This window comes from Eptatretus burgeri, chromosome 2 (assembly GCF_056783735.1).
Source record: "Eptatretus burgeri isolate ZD-2024b chromosome 2, Ebu_testis_v1, whole genome shotgun sequence".
NCBI lineage: Eukaryota > Metazoa > Chordata > Myxini > Myxiniformes > Myxinidae > Eptatretus > Eptatretus burgeri.
Window position 1 is genome coordinate 89,466,041 of NC_140962.1, and position 23,642 is coordinate 89,489,682.

The 23,642-nt window shown below is 47.7% G+C and overlaps 1 protein-coding gene and 1 long non-coding RNA gene across 6 annotated transcripts in view; one reads left to right on the top strand and one right to left on the bottom strand.

Annotated features, from left to right (window-relative positions):
- The window catches only part of LOC147032531 (uncharacterized), a 30,261-nt gene extending 15,149 nt beyond the window's left edge, over window positions 1–15,112 (top strand). The window contains exons 2-3 of one of the 2 annotated variants that reach the window (XR_015055197.1): window positions 14,626–14,706; window positions 14,941–15,112. This is a non-coding gene — a long non-coding RNA (uncharacterized LOC147032531). Of the gene's footprint in view, window positions 1–14,625 lie in introns of both variants that reach the window. The other variant, XR_015055196.1, reaches the window with a different exon arrangement.
- Window positions 1–23,642, bottom strand: part of LOC147032529 (neuronal cell adhesion molecule-like) — a 486,552-nt gene that overhangs the window by 444,267 nt on the left and 18,643 nt on the right. The gene's annotated exons all lie outside the window — the stretch shown is intronic.

Sequence of the window (23,642 nt, forward strand, 5' to 3'; positions counted from 1 at the left end):
TCAGTCCAGAGAGGAGGAGAGTCGGAGAGTAGGAGAGGAGGAGAGTCGAGAGGCGGAGAGTAGGAGAGTAGGAGAGTAGGAGAGTCCAGAGGCGGAGAGTAGGAGAGGAGGAGAGTCGAGAGGCGGAGAGTAGGAGAGTAGGAGAGTCGGAAACAGAGAGTCAAGACTTCGCGGGCGGTGGAGCTGCTCGTCGTGTGCGTTGGAGTCGGAACGGAGGGGACGGAGCTGTGGAAAGGCGGCGACACCAGACGAGGGGGTGCTCGCGTCGTGCAGGAAGCTGCACCCGAGGGAGGCCGACAGCGCGACCTGGCCGAGGTGGAGACGCTCGTCGCGGGATAATAAAAATCCTCTTTACCCCGAGCATCAGCAACCCCCTCCTGTTTCCCCCCGCGCTGAGATAGTGCGACCAAGGGGGCCCCTTTCCCACCCCCTACCAGACACTGTCCGCGGGGCCCGCGGAGTTGAGGCGCCATCGCCGCTCCTCGTCTCATCATCAGACGGGTAGGCCGACCCGGTCTCGGCCTCAGGCCCGCCTCATCCTTGAGGGTATTTCTTTTCCTTGGTTTTGGGTATGTGTTGTCGGTGCCGTCTGTGAAGTAGAATTGTATAAGTGTTGCCGTGTGCTCGGTAGTCGGTATTAGCTCTGCATTGTGTTTTCGCTTTTATATTTGCTTTTTGTGTAAATTGCATTGTGTCTTTTCTGTGTGCTTTTGGTGGAATTGAATATGTGTGCTTCCCGTGTGCCGCGAAAAAAGGTGCTTTGTGTTGAACTGTTTCCCGCTTCGCTTCGTCATTTCTCCCATTGAATCCTCATCTTGCTTCACGTAAAGGGTTGGTGGTGGGCTGAATACGCCCGATAATTAATTGAACCGTCGAGGTCGACGATAACACCGCTCGGTTATTCTGATAGTACGGAACGGGTCGCTTAAGTGGCCCGTGTCCGAAGTCGACCTGCGGCGAGGTGCGATCGCCCGGTCTACCCTCCGCGTGGGTACTTAGGTAGGTCGAATTTGGCGAGCAACCCTATCCCACGCGGGGGCTGATTGGCTCGATCGCGGTGAGACCGAAAGGTCCACCCGTGACTGGTTCCCGGCGTTAGTCCGAGAGGGTCACGACTGGATTGTCCGTCCGGTGGGCGACGTGCCGCGATTCGAGTTACGTGGCCGTCAGCATGCCGGCGGGCGCGAATCCGCAACAATATTATATATATATATATATATATATATATATATATATATATATATATATATATATATATATATATATATATATATATATATATATATATACATATTTAAGCAGGGTGTGCTCACACATTGCTTTGGCATGTAAACCATGCTTCCTGATTGTCTCAGGTCGCTCAACTGCATTTGATTTTTCATTCAGTAATTCTTTTTCTTCTTTTTTCATTTATTTATATTTTCATTTATGGATGTTGGCCGACGATTCTCTACAAAAAATTTCTGTTGTACCAGCTTCGATGTTCATCAGCACACAGAATTTCAGCTTTCTCCGCCACTCGGAAGGTACGATATTTAATATCAGTCAGTGAGTCAGTCATTCATTCAGTCAGTCAGTGAATCAGTGGTTCGAAAGATAAAACATACATATATATATATATATATATATATATATATATATATATATATATATATATATATATATATATATATATATATATATATATATATATATATAGTACAATGTATATGTGTTGTATGTGTGTGTGTGTGTGTGTGTGTGTGTGTGTGTGTGTGTATATGTATATATATATATATATATATATATATATATATATATATATATATATATATATATATATATATATATAGTACAATGTATATGTGTTGTGTGTGTGTGTGTGTGTGTGTGTGTGTGTGTGTGTGTGTGTGTGTGTGTGTGTGTGTGTGTGTGTATATATATATATATATATATATATATATATATATATATATATGTATATATATATATATATATATTTATTTGGGGGGGGGGGTAGGTGTACTGTAACCATATTTGGTTTTGCTGGAACATACTGTAATGGTTTTGTGCTATAAAATGCAACAAAAATAGAATTTTCCCACAAAGTGATGTTTTCTGTGACAAAATGTACATATATATATATATATATATATATATATATATATATATATATATATATATATATATATATATATATATATACATATATATATATACATATATATATATATATATATATATATATATATATATATATATATATATATATATATACGCACAGACACACAAACACACTATCATCGGCAATCCTGCCCTTCGGCAAAAGGAGAGAACGTCTAAAAAATATGGGCACTTCCCTCTGGGTTTGAGTGGCCATTCCTGCCCACCTAAGGTGGGCAATTTAAGGTGGTGATGTTTCCACAAAGTGATACATTCTTCTGGAACACACTGGGCACTTTTTGGGGTGTACTGTAACCATGTTTGGCTTTGCTGGAACATTCAGTAATAGTTTTGTGCTATAAAATGCAACAAAAATACAATTTTCCCACAAAGTGATGTTTTCTGGGACACAATGTACATCTGAAAATTATTTTTGGGACATGTTGTAATCATAATTGACATTGATGGACAACACTTTCGAGTTTTTGTGCTATAAAATGCAGGAAAATGTTAAATTTACACAAAATAATCATTTTTTTCTGGCACACACTGTGCACCTAAAATTGCTTTTGGGACATGCGAAAACAATATTTTGCCTGGCTCGACCACACTGAAGGTCTTGTCAAAAATACAGTGCCAAAAGAAAGTCCTCAACCTCTCAAATTTTTCACCTTTTGTTGCCATATAGTCTGGAATTAAATTTCCTTCAATCAAACTTTTCCACCTTTATTTACACATCATAACCCACAACTTCCAAGTAAAAAACAAATTCTACAAATTTCAGAAAATTAATTAAAAATACAAAACTAGAATAACTTGGTTGGATAAGTGTCCCCCCCCCCCCCACCTGGGTTAATAATTTGCGGAAGCATCTTTGACAGCAATTACAGCTGTGAGTCTGGTTGGATAGGTCTCCACCAACTTTGCACACCTTGATTGGGCAATATTTGCCCATTCTTCAGTACAAAACTGTTCAAGCTCAGTCAAGTTGCGTGGGGAGCATTGATGGATAGCAATCTTCAAGTCATGCCACAGATTTTCTGTTAGATTTAGGTCAGGGCTCTGAATGCACCACTCAAAGACATTTATCTTTTTCTTCCTTACCCACTCTGGTGTAGCTGTGGCTGTGTGCTTCGGGTCATTGTCCTGCTCAAAGGTAAACTTCCATCCCAATTTTGGCTTTCTTGCAGAGAGCAGCAGGTTTTCCTCTGGGATTTTTCTGTATTTTGTTCCATCCATTTTCCCTTTTATCCTGACAATTGCCCCCGTCACTGCTGATGAGAAACATCTCCATAACACGATGCTGCCACCACCATGCTTCACAGTAGGGATGGTGTTCTTCGGGTGATGTGCTGTGTTGGGTTTGCGCCAAACGTAACATTTTACAACTCAGCCAAAAAGTTCCATCTTGGTTTCGTCAGACCACAAAACCATTTGCCATATGGCTTCAGAATCTCTGGAGTGGGTTTTTTGCACCCCTCAAATGGGACTCAAGGTGGGAATTTTTGAGTAATGGCTTCCTTCTTGCCACCCGACCATACAGGCCAGACTTGTGGAGTGCTTGGGATATTGTTGTCACATGCACACAGTGACCAGTCTTTGCCATAAAGGCCTGTAGCTCTTTCAACATTACCTTTGGCCTCTTGGTGGCCTCTCTCATCGGTCTCCTCCGTATTTGGTCATCCAGTTTGGAGGGACAGCCTGATCTAAGCAGGGTCTTGGTGGTACCAGACACCTTCAACTTCTTAATGATTGTCTTGACTGTGCTCCAAGGGATATTCAAGGCCTTTGAAATATTTTTTTATACCCATCCCCTGATCTGTGCCTTTCCACAACTTTATCCCAGAGGTCTTTTGAAAGCTACTTGGGCTCATGGTTGAGTCTTTGCTCTGAAATTCACGACCCAGCAGAGCAAACCAACAGGAACAGCTGATTTTGACTTGACCACTCCTTGGCTTTTTTCACAAGATCTTGGCTATTCGTTGTTCACCTTGGCATCTTGGTTTTCTATAGGTTTTCTTGGCGTATAGGTTTTCTGTTATCATCACTTTTCCGAAACGTTGTGAATTCTTGGCTTTTTTCATTGGCTCACCTTGGCATTTATGAAAATGAGGAGTGGTCACACTGGGTATGAGTACTCATGTAGAATGTTTTAATCATAATTATGATGTCATAGGTCACGTGGTGTGGGAGCCATGGTGGGAAAAATGGGAAAAAAAATTGTTCATCTGTATCTGAAATCGCACCAAGGAAAAAAGTTGAAACTTGGCACACAGCAAGTACTCCTCATGGGGAATGATTTTTTTTATGACATCATAGGTGCCTTCGTTATGACATCATAATTGCTTGTGTGGAACGCTACATCTGATCGTGTAAAAATTTTTGATGGTCATATGATATTGATAAAATGGTCCACAGAAAAGAAAATTGATGATGTCATCCATCACGTGATTCAGCAGCCATACTGTTGTTTTTTTTAAAAACCTTCAAAAATCTTCTTCTCTCAAGTGGCTAAGCCTGGTGTTGGCTTAGTGGTTAGGGTGGCGGCTTGGGATCCAAGGGTCCTGAGTTCAAGCCCCGTTGGCTGCTGAATTAACACCAGGGGGTTGACTCAGCCTGTCATCCTTCCGAGGTCGGCGAAATGAGTACCAGTGTACTGGTCCCGGTGTATGCCCCAGTTAGAATAGGTGTACCATATCCCTGTGTGTCGTAAGAGGCGACCAGGGTTGGCGTCAGGAAGGGCATCTGGCCATAAAACATTGCCTCAAGAAAAAGCCAAACCCCTGCACAGCAGGGAAAAATGGCTGTAAAAACGGTCATTTTTTTATCTCAAGTGGCTGAACTAATTGAGGCAAAACTTTACACATCGACCACCTATCCATGAGGAACAAAAGATTCACACATATGACATCATAGGTCATGTGGTTTGGCAACCACATTGGAATTACCCAGAAACCAATAAAAATGTTCTCCAGAACAGCTGGACAGGTCGAGGGGAAACTTCACACAAGTTTTCCCCAAGCCTTGGGTGTACAAATTTGTTCAGGAATAAATGATGAAACGTCACATTGTTTGGAAGCCACATTGGATTGAAGAAAAATATTAAATTACGTTTTCTCTGAAACCGCTTAATCAAATGACATAGACTTCACAATTATGATCAACTAGTGATGGGGAAAACATGTTTTAAATCTCAACTTGATCAGACACATGGTCTGGCAGCCAGAATTGTTTATTTTTTTGATCAGTGTTCTTTTTGATTTTTTTTTGGGGGGGGGGGGAGGAAGGCTCACTTGGCTGTGTTTGCAGGGTAGAGGCTGTTTGAGGGTAGAGGAGTAGCAGCTGAAATGTGAATTCTATCCAGGTTCCTCCTGATTACTTCCTCTTTGCTTTTTTGCTTGTTTGGGCTCCTTATGATAACTCCAACATGCATTTCAATAGAATAGACATTATCAAAGCTTTTCGACTTCCACTCCTCAGGAGAAAATGCAATCCGATGAACAAGAAGCACCAATCTCTTGTTTATAAAGTTGCAATGTAATGTGCTCAACTTTGATTGATTGAGAGAAAGAAAGGATGGGATTATTTGATTGGTGGAACCATCGGGCATCATGAGTAATGACTAGATGGAAATGAACCATCATGAATAATGATTAGGCGGAGATAAATCACCAAAATACTGGCGGAAATGTAATGCTAATTAGCTGAGGGATAGTTGGGGGGGAGGGGGTCGTTTTTACGATGACTCAAAGTTGACTGCGGTACTGTTGTCACACAGCCAAGCCATCATAGTCAGATGAGATATAAACTTCAGACAAATTCTGTCCACAAAGAATGGGATTGGTTGACCTGATGAATGTGACCTCCATTGCACGAAGTTGAACTGAACTGCATCCTCTACTCAGGATTTTAAACCACCCAATACAGTATTGCTCTGCACACTGAGGATTATTCAGTAGATGGTAACCAATTGCAAAGGCCCAGGGAATAGTTGGCGTACTGTGTACATTTTTACACGCCTGAGTTGGTTGCCTCTGTTCGGATGACTGACCCCATCTGATCCCCAAATAGACGTGTTGTTCAATGCGGTCCTTCAATCTCAAAGATGTGAGGCCCACATACCTAGCATCACACGAGCACTGACATTCGAACATAATCTTACTTATATGAGAGGCAGGCAGAACAACTTTTTGGACTAACGGAACCAACCGGCAGGTGGTGAAAATCACTCATGCTTGAACAGCGTAGTAAGAACGGGACACCGTCTGTTTGATCTTGTTTTCAAACTGTTGAGACACTTTGCCTTTCCAAGGTAGACGTAGGTATAGAGGACATTTACAAGGTCCGATTGCAGGATTCTTTGGTGGGTTCAGGAATTTGTGTATATATCTATTGATGATCTGTTCAGGATACCCATTATCAAGAAGAATAGTCTTGATGGTCTCAATTCCAGCATGGAGTTCATCTGTGGAGCAGATTTTTCTTGCTCCATTGACCAAGATACCAATCAATCCAATCTTATATCTAGAGGAACTGTAAGAGTCCCACCTAGTATACTGTCCAATAAGAGTAGACTTACGGTCAACTGTGGTTTTATAAGCGTCAGCAGATTTCTCAACCAGGGCATCCAAGAAGGGAAGTATGCCAGAGTGTTCCACCTCTAAGGTGAACTCTATGGATGGATGAAGAGAGTTCAGGTATGCCAAGAAGACTTTACATGCTGAGGTTGACTCAAAGACAGAAAAGATGTCATCCACGTAACGATAATAGATGGAGAGGGGTTGAACTCCAGGATGTGGATCTGGACAGTCTCAGAACATGTAATTGCAGATTCCTTCACCTTCGCCGATGATGTATGGTCCGTCACACACCTAAATGAGAATTTCGCAATGTGCTCATTTGACGTAGCCAGTCGATTCACAAATGTCCCACTGACAGAAGTGATTGAAATCTGTGTGCAACTTCTGCATCATAATGAATGACTTGACACCTCCACCGATCTCAGAGTCTGTCTTCGTTGAATTAATGAATATGGTGAGCCATTCTGTTGAGTTCACTTTCAATGTATACTCAGATCGATGGTGGAGCGATGGGATCCCCTCGAGGCCCTGTCTTGGCAAACATCTTTGTAGGTTACTGTGAAAAACGTACCTTTGCAGATCCACGTCCTGGAGGTCAACGCCCCTCCGTCTATTATCGGTACGTGGATGATATCTTTGCTGTCTTTGAGTAGACTTTCTTTCAGAATTGTACATACTAGCAAATACAACCAGTCGCTTCACTGATGGGACTATTTAAGGGAGGGGGAGTAAGAAGGAGGGGAGAGGAGAGGGAGTAAGAAGGAGGGGAGAGGAGAGGTGGGACAAAGGAGAGAGGGGGGGTGAGCAGTGGTGCGGAAAGGGAAGGCAGCATTAGGGGAGGGCAGGGGATGGCAAGGGAAGGCAGCATGAGGGGAGTGCAAGGTAAGGTAGTGTGAGCTGAGGGTCCACCTGGAAATAACAACCATTAGGACACATCCAGAAATACCTAATGTACAGACATAATCACCATCCAGATACGACAAGGGAAGGAAGCATGAGGGGATGGCAAGAGAAGGCAGCATGAGGGGAGCGCAAGGTAAGAGAGCGTGAGGGGAGGGTCCACCCGGAAATAACCACCATCAGGACACACCCGGAGATAACCACCATCCAGATACATCAAGGGAAGGCAGTGTGAGGGGAGGGCAAGGGATGGCAAGGGAAAGCATCATGAGGGGAGCTCAAGGTAAGGCAGTATGAGGGGAGGGTCCACCTGAAAATAACCACCGTCAGGACACATCCAGAGATAACCACCATCCAGGTACGTTAAGGGAAAGCAGTGTGAGTGAAGGGCAAGGTAAGGCAGTGTGAGGGGAGGGTCCACCTGGAAATGACCACTGTCAGGACACATCCGGGGATAACCACAATCTGGACATAACCACCATCCAGATATGTTAAGGGAAGGCAGTGTGAGGGGAGGGCAAGGGATGGCAAGGGAAAGCATCATGAGGGGAGCTCAAAGTAAGGCAGTATGAGGGGAGGGTCCACCTGAAAATAACCACCGTCAGGACACATCCAGAGATAACCACCATCCAGATACGTTAAGGGAAAGCAGTGCGAGTGAAGGGCAAGGTAAGGCAGTGTGAGGGGAGGGTCCACCTGGAAATGACCACTGTCAGGACACATCCGGGGATAACCACAATCTGGACATAACCACCATCCAGATACGTTAAGGGAAGGCAGTGTGAGGGGAGGGCAAGGTATGACAGTATGAGGGGAGGGTCCATCCAGCCATAACCACCATCTGGACATGTCCGGAGATAAACATCGTCCGGACGACCGGGGGTGGGGGGGGAGGGAAAAAGAGGGGGGAGAAAGAGGGGTGGAGGAGCGTGGAGGTATGGAGACCAAGGAGGGGTGGGTGAGTGAGGAGGCAGGTGGAAGCGAGGAGGGGTGGAGGAGCAAGGAGGGGTGGGGGAGCGAGGACGGATGGGGGAAGGGAAGGCAGCGTGAAAGGAGGGGAAAGAAGTGTGAGGGGATAGGGTCGTATTTAGGGAAGGACCAACGGGACATTTGTCCAGGGCCCAAACTGCAGGGGGCCCACAAAAAACGAATGAATGATGGAATACATTTATTTATTTATAAAGCTAGTATTATTTATTTCCTTGTCATCTCAAAGTTAGCAGAGATGGGAGAAAGGAATTCAAGGTCGAATATAAATAACACAACGTTATATTAAAAACACAAAAAGTAATACCAGACAAGCAATGAGTGGCATACCACACAAATCACATGAACTTTTCTGGGAGGATCGCGATCAGCATCATCCATAAAAATGATGCAATCCTGGAACTGCGAATGATGTAGAATTGTTTTATACAGCTTAGAATTGTCAAAAAAATTATATTGTTTTCAACATCAACACCGACACATGGGCAAAAGGAAAGAGACAATGAAATAAAGATACGACGAAGACACTCCTGGAAGAGCCAGGGAAGTGGTGTGTGGTAGAGCAAAATACCACTCTCCACTGCAGCAACCGAGTGACATTCCGGAAGATGGAGAGCGCTGACGCTAAGCGGAATAAACTAAAAGAAAAGCAAGCAAGCCAAAAAGTTTGCTTTGTAAAATTCCTAAATTATCCAATTGCGGGTTTACATTATTGCAAGATGATGCAGCAACAACACCAGTGGATCGAACCAGTTTAACTGTCAGTGCTGACGATGGGGTTGCTAAAGAACGAGGCCAGGGTGCAGAAAATAAACTTGACTTGCCTCCACAACAACCATCTCGTCCCACTCAAAACCCTGATCCTGATCCTGATGATCTTACCTTCAGTGATGATCCAGCTAAATGGAAAGACGACGAGTCACTTTGAGTGTACTGGACAAGGCAGGTACCCTCTGGTTGCCAGAATCACTGTAAGAGATATGTAGCATCAGAGAGAATGTGTGAACAGGGTCAGACTTGACATCTTCCAAAAAGCATTTCTAAATAAAGAATGGGCAAATCGTTGATCGTGAGCGGTTGCTGTACTAGCCGCCAAAAGGGTGTACAATTTGCTTTATGTCCAAATTATTTTCATCAAAGAAAAGTGCATTGTCCGATTCAAAATTTGATGATTGGAAATACGCTACTATCAGAGTCGGGGAAGATGAACAGTTGCCAGAACATACACGATTTATGATTCTGTGGTGTACAAGGTGACAGGAGGGTGTGAGAATTGACACCTCGCTGGAAATTTAGCTCAAGCAGGAGCAGCAGTGCTGTCAAAACGGGATAAAACATGTTGTTCATGCCATTAAATTCCTTGCGGAACGCGACCTGGCATTTTGTGGAACTTAGGAAACTCTCGGCTCATCACATAATGGAAACTTTCTTGGAATTTTGAAGCTCATATCACAGTTTGATCCTTTCCTTTCAGACCATCATGCCAGGTTTGGAAATCCATGAAGTGGAATTTCATCGTATCTTTCGTCCAGTAGTTGTGAAGAGCTAATTGGACTGATGGGGAATAAAGTAAAATCAGCAGTTCTTCAAGAGATAACCAATGCAAAGTATTTCTCTATCAGTGTTGACAGTACACCTCCTATATCCCACACAGATCAGCTCACCATCATTATATGCTATGTACATGTGACTGGGGTTCCTGTTGAACGATTTCTGAGTTTCCTTCCAATCACTGATTATATTCATGTGAGTATCTTGCTGAAGCAATCTTGAAAGACTGTCAAAAAAAATGTAATTGACTTTTCAAAATGCAGAGGCCAGTCATATGACAATGCATCAATCATGTCTGGAAAAAACAAAGGTGCCCAAGAGTGGCAAAAAGAAATAAATCCACACGCCGTTTACATTCCATGTGCTGGACATTCTTTAAATTTGGTTGGGAAAAAGGCAGCTGAATGCTGTGTGGACACCATGACTTTCTTTGGTATTCAAACAGGAATATACTATTTGTTTTCCTCTTCCTCTTATCGCTGGGAAATACTTCGTCAAAACCTTGGAGAAAATGACATTGTTGTCAAGCGATTGTCAGACACAAGGTGGTCAGTAAGATGTGATGCTGCTAGAGTGTTTAAGAAAGGATTCATGCAGATAAAGAATGCTCTGGATACAGTCGCTCAAGACAGTGACCATCAACCACCAGGAGGTAGACACATGGCTGAACACTTCAGCAGCTATATGGACCACATCAAAACAGTCATTCTAGCTGACTTATGGGATACAATCCTGGATAGATTTAACGCAACTATAAAATCAGTCCAAGCAGAAAACATCGAACTGTCACTGGTGGTTAAATTACTGGAATCTCGAAAATCATATCTTAAAAACATTAGTCATGATTTTAATGATCATGAAGAATGCACCATAAAATTAGCAGTTGAGATGACATACTTCAGTTAGCAGTTGAGATGACATTAGTTGAGTGCTTCAGCGTGCTCTTAACGTATACAAAACTTACCCATAACGTATTCGACGTGTGCCTGCGTATTCGGCAAATTTTTCATACGTCGGCATACGCTGGCTAAAACGTCAAGGTGTGACAGGGCCTTGACACTTCGATGTCTAGTGCGGGTATGATTTGAATCGTCGAGCGGCAGCCTTTTAGGTCAGCACCGGAATGCAACACAACGGGAGAGACGATTGCACAGTGCTTTGCAAGATGGACCAAATCACACTGAAGTGCGTCTCCAAGGCAGAGAAAAATTTCGTGTTGAGACTTTCAGAAAAATCCTGGATACCCTTTCATCTCATTGTCAGCACAGAACAAAAGCCTATGTCAATGTACACAACGTGTTTGGCTTTCTGACCGAGTTTCAGGACATGTCAACACATGATATTCAGAAAAAAAAATCTGCTGCCCTCGTGTCCACTTATCTTTCAGATTTGGATGCATCTTTCCCAACAGAAATGCATCACTTTACAGAACTTGTGGGTAAGGATAACAAAACAGCTCCTGACCTCCTTCACCTCATTTTAAATAACCCTGTGATTTCCACGTTTCCAAATGTTGCCACGGCTTTGCGTATTTACCTTTCCTTGATGTGCACCAATGGCTCCGGTGAACGGTCATTCTCTCTTATGGGACTTATGAAGAATGAACTGAGAGCCACCATGGGCTGGGATAGTCTCGACTGCCTTACCATCATGACCATGGAATGTGACATTTTGAGAAAGTTGCATTTCTCTGATATCATCACAGACTTAGCAAGTGTGAAATCAAGAAGGAAAACATTATGAAGTGGTGATTTAATTTTCATATGATCTACAAAATGCATTTTCATCTTGCTTGTATTGCAATGCAGTACAAGTGCTCAGTAACGTTGTAAACTGTTTTTAGTATTTTTAGAAGCTATTATAAGTTATGTTTTTGGGATAATTAGTATAAGCTATTCGTATCAAAGTTAATGAAAAAGTGTTTTCACTTTTTTTTTTTTCTTTTGTATACATTGTCGAGGCTTGTATGAGAGCTAACACACAATGCACACACAACAAGGGGGGAGAAGACAAGAGGGGTGGGAAAGGGAAGGACAAAATAGTGGGGAACTGAGACATTCGGAGATCTGTGGAAGAGAGAGGGATTGGGGGGGGGTAACACGGGGAATACAAGATCGACATCACAGGGACTTTCAGGATCTCGCACGACAGGGAACTTTGGGGAAGGAAAGCAGGAAATTTGAAGAGGTGGGTTTGGGGTGGATTCACGGAGGTAGAAAAGATCGTGGTTTTGGATGGGGGAAGATAAGAGGTGGTGGTGAACAGCTGTTTTGAAGAACTTGAGAGAAGAATGGGATTGAACAGAATGAGGGAGTTTATTCCAAAGGCAGGAAAAAGAGGAAGGAAAGAGTGAAGGTGAGCAGTGATTCGTGATTTGGGTAGTTTTAAAAAAAGGGGGTTGCTGGCAGACCTGGAGCGCCCTGCGGAAATGTGGTGGGGACAAATCGCAGAGAGAGCAGGGGTGGGCGAGACCGGAGAGAAGACGGCAGAAGACAGAAAGACCAGCAACCTGGCTGCTTTGAGAGAGTGAGAGGCCCAAAGACTCAGCCTCACTGCAGGAGATACCAATGATCCTAAATACCTTAGTTTCCACAGCGTGAAGCTGAGAAACGTGAGAGTCGGGTGCACCAGCCCAGAGGGGAGAGCAGTCCTCCATCACACTGTGGATAAAAGTTTTGGATGTGGTCAGGAGCTCAGGTGGGCAGAGGAAGGACTTTGCATGACAGAGGATGCCCAGTCGGCGACTGGCTTTGGAGGCCAGGTTGGAAACGTGGCTTTCCCAGGAAAGATCATGGCAGATAGTGAGACCCAAAAGCTTGAATGAAAGGACTACTTCTAAAGGATTGTTCAGAAAGTTGATTGAGGGGTTTTCTAAACGGTCCTTTCAGAGAGACAAAGTGAGAGTGTGGGATTTGTCAGGATTGAAAGACGTGTTCCATGTTTTGGACCAGTTTGTGATTTTATCCAGATCTACAGAGAGTGAAGAGGCTGCTGCTTGCTGGTCTGAGGGATGACATGGTACGGCAGAGGATGGAGTCATCAGCAAAGAGATAAAGAGGATTTTCCAGAGAGTCGATGAGATCATTGATGAAAACCAGAACGAGAACAGGGCCCAGAACGCTACTTTGAGGAACTCCAGCCTGGAGAGGCAGACGGGATGAGAGAACTCCATGTAGGGCCACACGTTGGCTGTGATAGGAGAGGAAGTCTGTGAGCCATGAGTGAAGATGGCCTTGGATACCATTGAAAGAGAGTTTGTTGAACAGGGCAGGGTGCCAGACCGTGTCAAAAGCACGTGATATGTCTTGGGATATGGCTCTGATTTCATGTCTGACATTAAGGACCTCCATCCATTGTTGGGAGAGCAGAAGCAGCATATACAGGGTAGAGTGATCTGTTCTGAAACCAAATTGATGATCAGAAATCAAGTCATTGGAGATGACGAAGGATTTACTGTCTGAAGTGATGATGAATTCCATAACCTTGCTGATGATTGGGAGAAGGCTGATTGGTCTGTAATTGCAGGGATCTGTTTTTACACCTATATTATGCAGAGCGGTAATGTTTGTTGATTTCCAAGCGGATGGCAGATGACCTTGAGAAAATGAGAGGGTGAATAGAACAGAGGGAGGGTGAGCAAGAGCAGAAGAGCAGGTTTTTAGGACACGTGGGCTGATGCCGTCTGGACTGGTTGCAGAATCTGAGGCGAGGTTTGACAGTAAGATCCCCACTTTGTCAGAGGAAAAGGACACAGAGTCCAGGGACAGCTGGGTGTGACTGGGTAAGGTGGGTAAAGAAAGCAATGGGTTTCAAACACCAGATTTAGATGCAAGCACTGAGTTTAGACATTCAGCCTTTTCAAGTGCAGTTTCAGCAGTGTGGCCATTTGAGGTAGGAGAGGGGATGGAGGGGGGACATACACCAGAAACAGATTTGATTAAATGCCACCAGGATTTTAAGGAGGGAGAGAGGTTTTAGAGTTCAGACTTGAGATTAGAAAGATGTTGTTTTCTGGCTCTCTTGAGGGTAGACATACACTTGTTCTGAGCTTTATGGAAGGAACGAAGATTACCCTAAGTTGGATTTGCTTTCCATGAGGCAAGGGCAAGTTGTTTCAGGACAACTGCCTCACCACAAGCTTCACTGAACCATGGGCGGGACAAAGGGTAGGACGACTAAAGACGAGAGTGGATAAATCTGTGCATGAGGGAGAGTAAATTTCTTTGAAAGAATTCCCAGGATGAGTTGATGTTGGAGAAAGTAGCGATGGGAGACCAGTCTTGAAGTTTGATGGCTGCTTGGGGACCCTGCAAATCAGCCTGAGTGAAGCTTAGAGGGGGAAGAGTGTGATGGTTGCTTTGAGAGGGAGGGTGAGATGAGTGAATTTGCACCGAATTCGGAAAAGTCAGAAAATTGATGGAAAATGAACATGCATTGCAAACTGGGTTTTTTCCCCCATTTTTAGGTCAGAGATGCAAATAAAGACATTACTTGAGGGATGCAATAAAGGCGAATGAAGAGACTGGAGAGAAGAAACATTGCAACAGTGAGTCTTTTCAACAAAAGTCCCTTTAAAGACAAAGGACTTTTAATTACCTCCACCACTGAAGGTAAAGGAGGTTATGTTTTCACTGCTTTCTGTCTGTTTGTTTATTACTTATTCTACAAACTCTGTTGTGTCATTGTATGCACAGCTGTTCTGACACGTTTTTTTTTTTGTTTTTTTCCCTCCTTTCCCCCACCCTTTCCTATCACTCTGTCCCCTCCTCATAAAATGCAGCACTCTCCTCCCACACCTCTGTCGCTATGTGTATGTCGGAGTCTCTCTCTCACTCACACACACACACACACACACACACACACACACACACACACACACACACACACACACACACACACACACACACACACACACACACACACACACACACACACACACACACACACACACACACACACACACACCTCCCTCCCACAGTGAATACCAACTTTTGGTGAAGTGTTGCTCTCCCCTCCTCCCCCCTCTTCATCCTCTCTGCCTCCCTTCCCCCTCTCACCCTACATCTGCCGTGTCTGTCTCCGTCTCCGTCTCACATCACACCATTTGAAAGCCTTTATCCCTGAGCAGGGGTCAGCTTTTTGCGGGCTCTAATCACGGTACCATTTCTTGTGGCAATGTTTTTACGGCCAGATACCCTTCCTGACACCAACCCTTTAGTCGCCTTTGAGCATGCAGGGATAATTACCAGTATACTGCTGCTCATTTCGCCGACCTTCGGAAGGATGACAGGCTGAGTCAACCCCCCTAATGCTACCTCAGCGGCCAGTGGGGCTCGAACTCAGGACCCCAAGGATCCCAACCCACCGCCTTAACCACTGAGCCACACCAGGCTCAGGCTCATTCCTTCATTCTCTCTCTCAAAATCCCCCTCCCCCCACTTTATTAACCCGTCTGCGAAGCGAGGGGTTGTATTTGCTAATATATGTATGCGTGTGTATTAACATATATATGTTTCGTGGATACTGTCGATTACAGGTTTGGAATTATCAATGATCCAGAATTTTTTAATACCACAATAAAACCTCGCCTTTTCATGGTAGTTTATCAAGCACCTCGTTCATCAAATAATTTGGTGTGAATGTATTATTATTGAAATAGATTTGTAATTCCAAAAAATAAACTGAAGTGTGACTTTAGTTTTCCTTTTTAAATTCGAGTTATTTTGGATATTTGTCACCATGAAGCTGATCAAATACAAACCCATCATATATATATATATATATATATATATATATATATATATATATATATATATATATATATATATATATATATATATATATATATATTGTTGCGGATTCGCGCCCGCCGGCGTGCTGACGGCCACGTAACTCGAATCGCGGCACGTCGCCCACCGGACGGACAATCCAGTCGTGACCCTCTCGGACTAACGCCGGGAACCAGTCACGGGTGGACCTTTCGGTCTCACCGCGATCGAGCCAATCAGCCCCCGCGTGGGATAGGGTTGCTCGCCAAATTCGACCTACCTAAGTACCCACGCGGAGGGTAGACCGGGCGATCGCACCTCGCCGCAGGTCGACTTCGGACACGGGCCACTTAAGCGACCCGTTCCGTACTATCGGGATAACCGAGCGGTGTTATCGTCGGCCTCGACGGTTCGATTAATTATCGGGCGTATTCAGCCCACTACCAACCCTTTACGTGAAGCAAGATGAGGATTCAATGAAAGAAATGACGAAGCGAAGCGGGAAACAGTTCAACACAAAGCACATTTATTCGCGACGAACGGAAAGCACACATATTCAATTCCACCAAAAGCACATAGAAAAGAAAAACACAATGCAATTTACACAAAAAGCAAATGCGACAATGCAGATCTAATACCGATTACGCGAGCACACGGCAACACTTATACAATTTTACTTCACAGACGGCGCCGACAACACATACCCAAAACCAAGGAAAAGAACACCCTCAAAGATGAGGCAGGCCTGAGGCCGAGACCGGGTCGGGCCTACCCGTCTGGTGATGAGACGCGGAGCGGCGATGGTGCCTCAACTCCGCGGGCCTCGCGGGCAGTGTCTGGTAGGGGGTGGGAAAAGGGGCCCCCTTGGTCGCACTATCTCAGCGCGAGGGGAAACAGGAGGGGGTTGCTGATGCTCGGGGTATAGAGGATTTCCACTCTGCCTCGAGTCCCGCGACGAGCGTCTCCACCTCGAGCAGGTCGCGCCGTCAGCCTCCCTGGGGTGCAGCTCCCTGCACGACGCGAGCACCCCCTCGTCTGCCCTCGCCGCCTCTCCACAGCTCCGTCCCCTCCGCTTCGACTCCAACGCACACGACGACCAGCTCCTTCTTGCCAACTCCACCGCCCGCGAAGTCTTAACTCTCTCATCCACTTGACTGACGAACGCGGTCGCTTATATAAGCCCCGTGGCTTCGCCTTCTCATCTTTGACCCCCTCCCTTCGACCTTTCACCTCGCTCCCCATTGGCCCGAGAAAAAGTGGGCGTGAATGCTTTTTGATCCATAAATTTGCATATATCGATCGCCCTCCAACGCCCTGGGGGCGGGGCCAAATCGCCCCTCGCTCACCGATTGGACGGAACAAAAGTGGGCGTGTGTCGTTTTTGATCCGTTTTTGAAGTGGAAAATCCGTGGTTTTGTACACGCTGTTCGGCGTGCGCCCTGCACGAGTCCAACACCGGTACCCACAAGCGGCGCAAGAACGGTGGCGATGCGACGGTTGCGAGGTGTGACGTGAAGGTCGTGGCGGTGGGTGGTTGATGTGGTGGTCGGTGGTGGTAACAATGGCGGTTGGTCCAAATTAAAGATTGTAAAAGAAAAACGGCTATCCTGAAGAGTCGCAGCACGCATAAATGACATGTATTCCCACTAGACAACGGGTTTGGGCCTAACTACACATGTACTTACCGAAATACCTCACCTAAGGGACCTGAATGGTGGTTTGCGAATTTGGTAACCACAACACTACCCCCTCCCCTTTTTACAGACTCGTCCCGAGTCGTCAAATTTTCGTGTGCCATCATGTGTAGTTTTCCCCTAGTACATTTTACCTACGGATCCCTGAGTGCGACATTCATGGTATTCGTGTCCCCAAAATAAATAACCTGAGGGCTGCGTAACTATCTAAACAAACTCACTCACACGGACGACTTAAATAAAATTGCCGGCGCTAGGACAGACATGCCGGGGGCGCACTCATATGTACAGTACATCTTAACCTTAACTTACAAATTTTACACTAAACCATGGCCCAGGATCACTGAACTCTGCAAAAGAAAAGCAGTTAGCAGGGAGCCAGGCTGCCCACATGCAGTCTCTGGCTCAAACAATGCAGGTGACAGGGAACGTGGCTGGCTGCTCACACGCAGTCCAAGGCCTTCCCTTTTGAACTGAACGCAGTGAACCACAACGGTGCATGGGCTGCACAACGCAGTCTCCGTGCCAGCTCAAGTGGCACACGCAATGAGCACAACGAATGGATGGGTGAACACAAACACGGTGCACGGGCCGCCACTGCAGGCCCGTGTTGTAGCTGCCAACAGGGCAGTTCTTGCAGCTTGCAAACTGTTGCTTTTACGATCCTGGCGCACATGGCAATGAACCGGGGGGGGGGGGGGTGGGCAAAGCAAAAATTCAACGGGGCTGGTGAACCTGGGCAGTGGGCATGGCATGGCAAAGGCAGCAGGCAAACACAGCCCGCAGAAGAAGGCCGCTGCAGGCAAACACAGCCGGCAGATGAACTGGCCGGCACAGGCCTCGCAGCAAAACAACAGCTGCCGCTGAAGTTGGCCGGCCTCCGCCTTGAAGCAAAACACGGCCAGCCGATGAAGTTGGCCAGCCTTTGCCGTTCAGTGGAGGTTGGTGGAGGGAGTGCGGTGGTGCTGGCCACTTGGAAGGCGGGCTCGGACCTACCTACCTGTCTCCCTCCCAACCTATCGCCTTTGCCTGTCACTGTACATACCCACTCCCTTAATTTGTGAAAAACCAATTTAGCCCCCACTTATTTTTTTATTTTTATTTTTATGTTTACTTCCCCACTATAAATCGTCCCCTAACCCCCTTTATCGTCCTTGTTCGGCTGACCTATTCTGTCACCTAGCCTACTCCCAACCCCTACGTTCCCTTCCCGGAGGGGAATAAGGGAGAGCTAACGTCCTGTGTCGAGGCCCAACGAAGCCTCAGAATGGCCTCCCCAGAGTTCGGCGATCTATAACCAAAGTGGGTCCAGCGGCCCACAACGACAGCGAGGGGATGGATGGTGCGGAGGGGTACACTTCCTAATCTACCCTATCCATTTAACTATTAAACTACCCCGGGGCTTTCAACAAGCGCCTCTCGCTTAAACTATTGGTTCTAACAACCCAGATTCCCGTCGCCTGTGTTGGTGTCCTCACAATTTCGCCCTCGCCCCCCAATTTTCTCTCCGTGCCCTCACACGGTCTCCTGGCTGGGACACGTGGCTCCCTTTGGCAGGCACGACCCTCTGCCGAATCTCCCGCTATGGCACCCCCGGGCACTACACTGCCTCCGAGCCTACCAGCTCCCTAACACCGGGGAGTGCCCCCCATGGCACCTCCCCTGAAACGCACACGTGGCAGGCTGGCTTCCCAGGCCCCTTTCCGAGGGTCACCCTTGCCCACAACACTGCCCACGCGGCTAATGGCGCCCCGGGCCCCCGCACCAAGCAGGCGCACCCGTGCCCACTACGCTATCCCGGCCCCCCATGGGCCCTTGGCCTACCACGGCCGACGAGCCTGGTGCCCGGGGTATCCACTCAGCGATACTCACCTTTCGCAGCCACGCTCCCAAGCCCGTCAACAGGGCTCCTGCACCCCTCCAAATGGGTTTCGAGCCTACATTCCCACCAACAACAAAACGACTTCCATTTTTCAATTTAACTAACCCCCTAACTCACTTTATACTGACCCCGGGGTCCCTTGGGCGGGAGTCACTCCTTCCCCCAATCACTCATCGCACCATGCATTCCCCATTCGCTCCATACACACAGACCCGCTGGCCTCACTCACTCAACATGTACACGTACTCACCTCACAACCCACAACTCTTCAACACACACACACACTGCTGAACTCTGCCATCCTTCTAACTACATCCCCTGACTAACTCGTGCTCCCACGTCGTCCCTTAAACTATAGCACGTTCCTTTTAACACTACGTAGCTAAACTACGTCCCCACTACACATTCACAAGTCTGTCTCTGTCTCCAAATCAATCATTTTATTTCCCAACCTAAATCTGGCTACAATCCCTCTAACTAATCCATTCCACGGACTCCATGAGGACTTACCCCTGCCCCATGAAGTCGGTCTAACTAAGCTAACCCTTCCCCCTAACTAGTTTCCATCCTGTGCCCAGGTCAAGGGGGTCTTCCACCCCTTGCCCAGGAATCCTCTGCACCCGAAAGTGAGGCTTGCTTTTTTCTTTTTTTTTTCCTTTACATGCGCAGCACCAGCGCGGCAACTCGCGCACTTTGCACCTGCCCGTGACGTCATGCAGCTGCACGTGTTCCTCGTCCCTCCTTGGACGGTACCATCCGGCAGAGATACCCCTCCTGCCGGATTCCAACCCCACGTGCAGCCATGGCGTCACCGTGCGCATAAAAAAAAACACAAGCCCCACGTCTCGAGGGGTTCCCCACGCGAACACATGTGCTTTGCCCGTTGGAGCTTAACACACACGATCGCGTGGAGAACCCGTCCGGTCCAAATCCATTTACCTGCCTAAACTTTGTCCGTCCGCGGGATCAGCAAATCCACCGCGTGCGTTTCCGGACCGGGACTTCACTCTCACAAGCGAGCACGTGGCGGCCTCGTGCGTTGCACAGCATAGACCTCGTGCTCACTGCTGGGTGAACCCGGCACGGTCCCCGAAACAACTACAGCCGCTACTCGGCTTTCTTTACTCACATGTCGTCGTCGTCGTCTCCATTCCACCCACGCACACCTGCGTGTTACGACGCTCACACTCCACACCATTACATTCACACCGGGAGACGCGGCTGCGTGCTCCCGCATGCCAACCGACATCTCCCTTACATACCGCTCTCTCACACAAACGGTCTCCCTTGCATACGGCCGTTCACTCACGCATGCCATTACCTCCCTCGCACACGTGGCTCCACGCACTCGCGGCCTTCCACTCACTTGTGCCTCACTACTCACACAAGGCGTGCTGGGAAGCACGTACTCCGGCACAATCGCCACCACACCACTCACACACGGGGTCGCTTCCACACACAGGGACGCACTCACACCTTGCACCACACACAGGGACGCACTCACACCTTGCACCACACACACCGGGACAACCACACTGGGGATTCGTGTCCCCACAAGGGTCTCCGGGGCCTCTATACCCCCCAAGCTCTCCGTGCACCTGTCCACAGCACTCCTCCCCTCAACCTCGCAAAGCACGACCGAACTCACCTGGTCGTGACTCGCCTCAAGGGGGCATACTCCCTCCCCTCGTTCCTGGAGGAGACCATCCAGGTGCTCGCACTGGGTCCCTACCCAGTCCGCCAGCTCACCCCCATTATCCTCCACTACCTCCGTGTGTGTGTGTGCGTCACTTACCCCGTCTTCATCGTGCAGTCTCTCCTCTATTTTTTCTGTCTCCCGTGTCTCTATACATTTATAAGTTTCTGTTGTCGTCACCTCGTGTCTCGTCTCACACGTTTTAGTCTACCCATTTAATTTTTCCCTTTTGGTCACCGTGGATTCTTCTGTCACGACCCTCGCCCAACACGCCCCCCGAATTATTTTTTTACCCGCCTCCACCGCGGGCCTGTCAGCCGTTGCACCCCCTTCCAGCTCGTTTGCTTCTACACGTGGAGTCGCCATTTCTATCTCCCTGGTCACGGCCTTCATGCCCGCCTGCAGGCATCGGCCCATGTTCTGCGTCTCACCCCGTAGCTTTTTCATTTCCTCCTTCATGTTTGCTTCCATTCCGTTTATTTGCTGTGTATTCGCATCCATCGTCGTTTTCACTTCATTCATTTGCTTGTTCATGTGTTTCATTTCGTTTTTCATTTCATTTGTATTTGTATCCATCTTTTCTGTCATTGCCGCCAGCATGGCGCATAACTGGGCCATGTCGGGTGCGCTTGAGTGAGTCGTTTCGGCAAGGGTCGGGGGGTTTTGGTGGAGAGGGGCGGGGGGAGGTGTCATACACCGCGGCCGCTGCCGCACCCATTTCGGGCTCTGGGTTCAGTTGGGCGAGTCCGTGTTCCTGCACAATCAACATTTCCTGCACGGGGATTCCATCCTGGACCATGGACTCTACATTACTACACATATACATTTCTAATACCCCCGGCTCCCGCTCGCCTTGAGACGCCATCTTGCTTCTCGTGAAGGGTTAATTTGAATCGCTCGTAATTTGGAGGGAATCGGGGGTCGCTTCTCTCACCCCTGGACCGATTCCCGTGAATTTAGCCGGAGACAGGAGAGCCCGTTTTCCTGTTCTCCGATACCAGTGCCGCGAGGAGGGCGATGGATTTGTATCGCACGACCTGACACCAGTGTTGCGGATTCGCGCCCGCCGGCGTGCTGACGGCCACGTAACTCGAATCGCGGCACGTCGCCCACCGGACGGACAATCCAGTCGTGACCCTCTCGGACTAACGCCGGGAACCAGTCACGGGTGGACCTTTCGGTCTCACCGCGATCGAGCCAATCAGCCCCCGCGTGGGATAGGGTTGCTCGCCAAATTCGACCTACCTAAGTACCCACGCGGAGGGTAGACCGGGCGATCGCACCTCGCCGCAGGTCGACTTCGGACACGGGCCACTTAAGCGACCCGTTCCGTACTATCGGGATAACCGAGCGGTGTTATCGTCGGCCTCGACGGTTCGATTAATTATCGGGCGTATTCAGCCCACTACCAACCCTTTACGTGAAGCAAGATGAGGATTCAATGAAAGAAATGACGAAGCGAAGCGGGAAACAGTTCAACACAAAGCACATTTATTCGCGACGAACGGAAAGCACACATATTCAATTCCACCAAAAGCACATAGAAAAGAAAAACACAATGCAATTTACACAAAAAGCAAATGCGACAATGCAGATCTAATACCGATTACGCGAGCACACGGCAACACTTATACAATTTTACTTCACAGACGGCGCCGACAACACATACCCAAAACCAAGGAAAAGAACACCCTCAAAGATGAGGCGGGCCTGAGGCCGAGACCGGGTCGGGCCTACCCGTCTGGTGATGAGACGCGGAGCGGCGATGGTGCCTCAACTCCGCGGGCCTCGCGGGCAGTGTCTGGTAGGGGATGGGAAAAGGGGCCCCCTTGGTCGCACTATCTCAGCGCGAGGGGAAACAGGAGGGGGTTGCTGATGCTCGGGGTATAGAGGATTTCCACTCTGCCTCGAGTCCCGCGACGAGCGTCTCCACCTCGAGCAGGTCGCGCCGTCGGCCTCCCTGGGGTGCAGCTCCCTGCACGACGCGAGCACCCCCTCGTCTGCCCTCGCCGCCTCTCCACAGCTCTGTCCCCTCCGCTTCGACTCCAACGCACACGACGACCAGCTCCTTCTTGCCAACTCCACCGCCCGCGAAGTCTTAACTCTCTCATCCACTTGACTTACAAACGCGGTCGCTTATATAAGCCCCGTGGCTTCGCCTTCTCATCTTTGACCCCCTCCCTTCGACCTTTCACCTCGCTCCCCATTGGCCCGAGAAAAAGTGGGCGTGAATGCTTTTTGATCCATAAATTTGCATATATCGATCGCCCTCCAACGCCCTGGGGGCGGGGCCAAATCGCCCCTCGCTCACCGATTGGACGGAACAAAAGTGGGCGTGTGTCGTTTTTGATCCGTTTTTGAAGTGGAAAATCCGTGGTTTTGTACACGCTGTTCGGCGCGCGCCCTGCATGAGTCCAACACCGGTACCCACAAGCGGCGCAA